Below are 8304 nucleotides of genomic sequence, written 5' to 3'. Positions count from 1 at the left end.
TAATTATCCTACAACACCAAAGAGTACTAAAGTATAATTTCCTTTGAAATTCATGAAAAAATATGATAGACTGCTTGATGGAAAAAAAGAGGGAAAAAAAATAAGTTAATCATTGCTTCATTCATCATTTCTTTATATCCACATAAATATCCAATGATGAATAAATTTATCAGTGGGGTTACAGATCTGAATTCAAGGAGGTTGGGAAGCCAAAAGTGGTTATTCAGATTGTTTACAACTTAGACAGCTCTTAGTGCCACTACCACCAGCAGAGAATTCTGATTCTGATGATGATCTGATGAATGTCTAAACATCAAACTTCTGGACTCTTTCTTCATGAAGTTTGCAAGAAGCACTTCCAAAAGGAACTGAAATTTGAACCAGGCCTTGAAGAATGAGTAGAAATTCCCAGGTCATGAAGCAGAAACATGCAAGAGGGGTTATGAAAAATGTCTCAAGTATGTGAGCAAAATGAGAAGGGTTGTAACATAGAAAATATGGGGAATGTGGTTAGGGAGTCATGCTGGTAGAAGGGTGAGCAGTCACATCTAATTTTGAAAGGGAAGAGGGAGTGCTAAAGCCATAGAAAGATCCATAGCTGACTTCTGGCTTCACCAGGAGAAAAGAGAATCAAACACAAAATCAGCCCAAGCAGAAGTCAGACATGCTTCCATCCTGCAACATTCATTACCCTATTCTGACACCAATCATTCTTTCCATAGCACTATCTGTTTTACATCTGGATTCAATAATCCATTGCAATGGCCACACAAACCTCATAACAATACTTATGATTATGGTGCTTAGGGAAGGATACAAAGTACAATTCAGGATCAAAACCAACTCAGGATGCTGCAGTTCTCCAGTCAGGAAAGCCTCTTGTCTGCCATGCTTCAGGCATGCCTCACTTTTGTCTTGGTCTTTCAGCCATGTGGTCCCTTGGCCTCTGTCCTGTTGGAAGCAAGTATTACAAAGTTCTTTTAGCCAGTCTGTGAATGTCCAAAGGACACATTCTGCAAACCAGTCTCCTGCCTGTAGGTACTCAGCTTTACTCAGTCCATGGTCCTAAAACTGGAAGCTGCTCTGTCTCTCCATGCCACCATCTCATCCATCACTTTGGCCATCGCCTCTGCCATCACTGGTTATGTAGGTAGGGTTCTTACACTTCACTCATGCTCTTCCTTCTTGACAATCCTGGAATCTTCTATCTCTGCTTCTGAGATGGCTCCTTTTAAATCTATCAGGAGGGAAAAACTAACCAATCCTAGCCTTAAGACTCCGGTATATTTTATTTGCTAGGTCCCAAAATCAACTCAGCGGCACTTAACAAGGACAACAACAACCAATCACTTGAAGTCCTAGTGTGGCGCCACAGGATAAGTACTCAACTACAAGGTCAGTTTGAACCACAAGGTCGGCAGTTCAAACTCACCAGCCGCTCCTACGAAACCCAAAACAGGGTCACTATGAATCGGAACCGAATCAAAGACACTTAACAACAATAACAACCAATCACTTGGTGGGAATTAAGAAGACTTTGGATAGAAAAGCCATATCAAGTAAATTTAAGACACCACACAGGTAGCATGGGATTTTTTAATGCTGAAATGATGTGAAAAGATTAAGTCAACAGCATCTGTTGAGCATCTACTACATGCTAAGTGCTGCACAGGATGAAGGTTTATTAAAATACAGAAGATTCTTCCCTAGTTCAGGTCCATGAGAAGCTCACTGACTGGTGAGATAGAGATGCAAAAAATAAAATAATTCAATATAATGAGTTATGAGGACATAGTAACTGAAGCTTCAGTACCCCTCACTCATATGGCCATTAAAATAAAATCCGAAAGTTTCATATTCTTTTTTTTTTTAATTCTTTTACTAAAAAAGGAGTCTCAAAATTATATAAGCTTCAGACTCCACAAAATCTAGACTCACTCTTCATGTGCTAAGTAATATGGTAATTATGTAATCACACAGGATGGGCACATAATCCTAATTTGTATTCAGAAAGGGTCAGAGAAGTTGTTTCAATGAGTCCATCACTTGGTTCAACTAATGCATGCTCAGATTGTTTATTGTGAAAAAATTCAGAGGAGGGGCTAAATACAATGGTGGCGAGGTCTATGTCTTGTAGATCTGTCACCACAATTGCCACCATCCCCCAACACACTGCTGACACATCCTCTGATCTATGATAGTCATGTTACCCAATAGCAGTTAAAGCAGCTGAAGGAAGGGTCTTGTCATGTGTTGTTGATGTGAGAGATGAACAGCAGATCAGTAATGCAGTGGAGAAAGCAGTCGAGAAATTTGGAGGAATTGATATTTTGGTGAATAAGGCCAGTGCTGTTTGCTTGACCAACACATTGGAAACACCTACAAAGAGAGTGGATTGGCTGACTATCAATACCAAAGGCACCTATCTTACACCTTTGAGTTTGCAACTCCCGATTAAGTCACTTAGTTCCTAAAAATTAGCACAAGGCCTGGCACACAATCTAAAGCATGTATACCTTATTTGAAGGAATTTGAAAAAGAGTAAAATTGCTCATATCCTCAATCCCAGCCCTCCACTGAACCTGAATGCATTGTGGTTCAACCAGCATTGAGTGTACATCATTGCTAAGTATGGTATATTTATGTGTATACTTAGAATGGCAGAAAAATTTAAAGGTGAAATTGCAGTCAATGTATTATGGTCTAAAACAGCTCTATACTCTGTAGCTATGGATCTGCTGGGAGGATCTGGTATTGAAAAACCAAGTAAAAAAGCTGATATCATTGCAGATGCTGCATAGTCCATATTCAAAAAGTCACAAAATTTTACTGACAACTTTATTATTGATGAAAATATCTTAACATAAGAAAGAATAAAAATGTTTGATGTCAATGCAATTAAGCCAGGCTATTCTTTGTTACCAGATTTCTTCTTAGATGAACTCCCAGATGCAGTTACCGCAAAACAGCAATCACAAGGTGCTGTGTCAGCATTGACAGAAGGCAAGCGGGAGCCACAATCTAAATCATGCTCTGGACCTGTGGAAGAAACAATTAGAATTGTCAAGGAGTCTCTCAGGGATGACATTGTTAAAACCACTCAGGCAGTCTATCCATCTGAACTCTCAAGTGAAGATGGTGGACTGTGGTTTCTTGATCTTAAAAGTAAAGGTGGAAATGTTGGCTATGGAGAGCTTGTGGATCAGGCAGATGTGATAATAAGTATATCTATTGGAGATTTTGAAAAATGCTGTCTGGGGTATCAAAACCAATAATGGTATTCATGTCAGGAAAACTGAAGGTTAAAGGTAACATGGCTCTATCAATCAAATTGGAGAAGCTAATGAATCAGATGAATACCAGGTTGTGAAAGAAAGGAAACAGAAAAGTCAGCCGCTAAACTCAACAAGTAAAATGCTCAGCTGTTTAAAATCTAAACTTTGCTCTCTTCCCTGTTGTATTATAAGGGCATTTGCATGTTTACCTTGGGAAAAAAAAATTGAATGTCTATATCTTTAAGACTTGAAACTGTAATTAAAACAGCTAACCAATCAAACATGAACTTCATTAAGTGGAATTCTAAGACATTTGGATATTTATGTTTTGTGAATTTAACTCATAGAGCCTTATATCTCATTCACCATTTTCTTCTAGGAACACTATAATGAGCAATCACTTGGGTCAAGCAGTACATGATCTCTTTTCATAACTTCTTTCCCTGTAAAAGGAAGCTAATCTGTTTCAAATTTTTAGTTTAGGATTGTACACTAATGAGAATCTTAATTGTGTCTTGGATTTTTGTACACCTATTTTAAAGAAAATCTACAATGTATTTTCATAGAAAGTTATACAATAAACTAAATAATACTACTTAATAAATGAATACTAAATGAAACAAACAAACAAAAAAGAAAAAACCCAGAGTAGAAAGAAAGGAAGCATTCAAACTCATTTCTCGATGTTAGGTTCCATCGAGTCAATGCCAACTCATAGCGACCATATGCAGAACGAAACACTACCTAGTCCCACACCAGCCTCAAAATTGTTACTAAGCCTGAGTGCATTTTGCCACCACCGTGGTAATCCAACTTTTGGGGGTTCTTCCTCCTCTTCTCCAACCCTCCACTTTACCAAACATGATTTCCTTCTCTAGTCACTGGTCCCTCCTGATAGCATGTCCAAAGTATGAGAGACAAAGTCTGGCCATCCTGGTTTCCAAGGAGCAATCTGGCTGAACCCCTTCCAACACAGATTGGTTTGTTCATGTGGCAGTCCATGGTACTTTTAATATTCTCCTCCAACACCCAAACTCAAATGCATCAATTATTCTACTGTCTTCCTTATTCACAGTTCAACTTTTAAATGCAAACTCAGAGTAAAGGCAAGTAACAACAAATCCCTACATCAGGTCTCAAAGTGGGGCTGCCAACCAGGCAACAGTATCATGAACTTAGAACTTGCTAGAAATGCAAGTTCCTGGGTTCTCACCCCAGACCTATATTGGAGTGGAAATTCTAGGAGTGGTTCCAGGAACACTGTATTTACAAAAGGCTTTCCAGATGATTTGGTGCATGCTGAAGTTTAAGAACCATTGTTTTATAGAAAGGGATGGAGAATAAGAATGGTTTCTTAGAACTCTTCTTAAGCTGCAAGTAATCCCAAGTGAGGAAGAAATTTATTTCACTTGATGAGGAAGGAGGTAGGAATGTACCCTCAAGATTTTAGTAGATTTTGCTGGTGGGGGGCGGGGGTGGGGGGAGGGAATGCATTAGTATATTCTGTCAGGACCAAACTTTTCACTGCTTGATCATAACTCATTTGCATTTTTAATAGCCCCCATTAGACAGCCTCTGAGCTAATTAGGCAGGCGTCTATAATAGAAGACTTCTGTTTCCTGTTTTCAGAAATCAGAAACTAATGGCTGAAGCACTGCTAAAACAATTAAGTAATAAGAAAAATACTGTGTAAGATTGGCAAAAGCACAGCTGCCATAAATCATTACAAATGACTTGAAGCTCAAAATGTTTAATTAGGGAAGAAAAGTAACCTATCACATGTTGGGATGCAAGGGGAAAACAGAGGGAGAAGATCCCTGAAATAGATTTTATTGCTCTCCGTGCAGTGAAGGTGTGGATGGGATTTTGCCTGTTCTGCTATCGAAGTTTGGCAATGTCTTTCCAGGCCTTAGGAGATGCTTGGTGGTATTTCTTATCACATTTAAGTGTACTAGCAAGTGAAAACTGTAAAACTATAGCAACACAACAAAATAAGAACCAATGAAATATGGAGTTACCCCATCATAAAAAGAACCCTAAAAATCCTAGGTGCTAGCTAAGGGCAAAAGGAATGAATGGGTAGTAAAAGAAGTAATAGATACAAATATATACTAATAATCACATTCAGAATTTTACACAAAAGCAGCATTCATATTTCCTCCCTTGCTATTTATTTACATATTTGTATATGTTAAAGAGTTTTCTATTCTCCCTTTCCCTGACAGTTTGTATAAAGAGTGTTGATAAGGGTTAACCTGAGTCTTTAGTTTTCAGATTTTAAAAAATCCAGATGGATTTGGAACAGAGTTAGCTTAATACTATCCAAATTTGGCTCCAGTGATGTATAGGAACTTGTGTACCTACTTTTTAGGAAAGGGTAAGCATATCTTCATTAGTATGTGGTTTAGTTGTAGTCTCTTAAGCTGAAGTAAGGTGGTTATTATTACATGGAAATTCAACTACAGGCAGAAGAGGATGTGCAAAGATGCTGAGCAGTCAAAGGGGTGGACTGTGGCACAGAGTGTTTCTTGTTCCTCAGCTCCACAGTTGTTTTCATATACTTCTCTTCCTACCATCCCGATAGAAAGCTTACAAATTACATTCCCAAACTTGCTTTCTGTGTTTGAAATAACTAGAATGGTTTGATATTTTCCTGAATGATATATGTTGTTGCTGTTGCTATTGTTAAAGTGCTGTTGAATCGGTTCCAACTCATAGCAACTCTGTACAGCGTTTCCGAGAAGTGGCTGGTGAATTTGAACAACCAATCTTGCAGTTCAAACCAACCTTGCAATCCAGTGCATTAACCGGATAGGATTTGAATAATTAGACTACAATCTGAATTTAGATCTATTTTATTTTGTTTTCAATGTAAAATAGAACTATATACACTTCAGATGTTTTTAATTTCATTTGTTTCAATCTATACTCCTATAATTTATATTAATTTATAAATTTAGTATAATTTGGAGCCTGTATTGTACTCAACCACTACAGAAGAATTCATTTGCTTACTGCAGAATGAATTTCAATTTGTGTTTTTCTTTCATGAACTACATTAAATATTTATAAACTGTCAGTCACATATTTAACATTGTGCTAGACACTGTAAGGAAAGCAAGAGAGGATAACACTTTGCCTGGGTCATAATACTAAGATATGTCACACAGCAGTAGCTATTTAATAAAAAAAAACACACAGTAAAATAGAAAACACAGTGTTAGAGGAAAGTAAATGTTGAAATGAATCTTGAAGGAGTGATTAAAATGAAAAAAAAAGAAAGAAAGAAAGTAGCCTATGCAAGTTAATATCTCACAGTGTAATTATTCTTTATTCATCCTTTATCATCTTAGTCATTTTACACAAGGGTAGGGAAACTACGGCCCATTGCAGCAAATTCAGCCTACTGCCTGTTCTTATATATTCTGTGAGCTAAGAATGGTTTCTACCATTAAAAAAATGTTTTAAAGAATATTTTTATGATCCTTTAAAATTATCTAAATTTTAATATTCATAAAGAAAATTTTATTGTAATACAATCAATCCTGTTTTTTTATGTTCTATGTATGACGGATTTTGAAGACTTTAATAATTGCAACAAAAGATCATATGGCCCAAAAAGCTTAGAATATTTACTATCTACTCCTACATAGAAAAACTTTGTTAACTTCTTAATATATTTCCCTGAAATTTAATTTCAGCAGCTTTGTCCATTGTTCGAAATATAAAAGGGAACTTTGGAGACTCTGTGTTTGATAGCCAGCATGGCTTCTCATCTTTGAGTTCCTCCTTTAGCATGTCTCTCTCTTGTTATTTCCTTTTTATTTCCCCCCACATCTGAGTCTTTACTTTTGATTCAAAGGTCTAGGTCATAAACACCTGCCCACCACTGCATTTCTTTCACTAAAAATGAATGTCTCAGGATTTTTTATTTGTTTGTTTTAGTTTGTTTTGGAGGATGTGATAAAATATTGGACATATAAATACAAAAGAATAATTATAAAACAAAAAAATTAAAATACTGCTTTGTAACCTCTATCTAGATCAAAAGACAAAATGCTATCATAATCTCCAAAATCCTCAACCTGCCTGTAACCCTTCTTATATTTTTGATGATCAAGTCTTATTTTCTTGGTGGAAACCCGTGCTCCTTTGCATCCATGCTGACTTATAGAGACCCTACATAGGGTTGCTGAAACTGTAAATCTAGAAAGCCTCATCTTTCTCCTGCACAGTGGCTGATGGGTTTGAACCACCAACCTTGTGGTTAACAGTCCAATGCTTACCCTACAACACCACCAGAGCTCCTTTTCTTGGTGAAATCCTTCCAAATAACTCCATTCAACAGTAATGATAAACATAGCCTACTAGCAGCACCACATCTTTACTGATGATTTTGAAATTTATAAAATAGAAATTAGGTTTAGAAACCCAACATATAAGTTCAAGAATATTGGAAGCAATCCCTAAAATATATGCAATCTCATATAGAACTTTTTGTTGGTAATGTTTTGTATTCCAAATGCATTCTTCAGTTTTGTTGTTGTTAAGTGCTGTCGAGTCAGTTCTGACTCATAGCAACCCTGTATAGGGTTTCTGAGGAGCAGCTGGTGGGTTTGAACTGCCAACCTTGTGGTTCGCACTCCAATATGGATCCTATAGCGCTATATCAGGAGTCATATAGGCAATAATTTTTATCTCTTTTACAGACAGGAAAGAAGGGAATTTCAATCTGTTTGTTGTGAAGTATATTTTTTACCTTTACTGAATATTCTCCAACACTTGTGAAGTTGGTACTTTTCCTTTTAACATAGTACCATAAAATGGTGATCACAATCTATGAACGCGTGTAAACAGGAAACTAGGTCACGCTCACAGATTTAAGCAAGGCCCAAATTGGTTCTCTGTTCAACTACCTGAGTTAGTGAGATGGGGATCTAAACATACACAGGCTTATTCCCTCTATCTTCCTTGCCACACATTTTAACTTATTGTAAATGAAATGGTGCTAATGATCAGAGAGGGTAGT

General features: G+C 36.9%; 1 pseudogene; it reads left to right on the top strand.

Moving 5' to 3' along the window:
* Nucleotides 1–1059: 1059 nt before the first annotated feature.
* On the top strand, nucleotides 1060–3370 carry LOC102817572 (annotated as a pseudogene).
* Nucleotides 3371–8304: the final 4934 nt, after the last annotated feature.

Source organism: Chrysochloris asiatica, unplaced genomic scaffold (genome assembly GCF_000296735.1).
Source record: "Chrysochloris asiatica unplaced genomic scaffold, ChrAsi1.0 scaffold00015, whole genome shotgun sequence".
In the NCBI taxonomy this organism is placed as follows: Eukaryota; Metazoa; Chordata; class Mammalia; order Afrosoricida; family Chrysochloridae; genus Chrysochloris; species Chrysochloris asiatica.
This window is presented reverse-complemented; position numbering and strand designations above follow the sequence as displayed.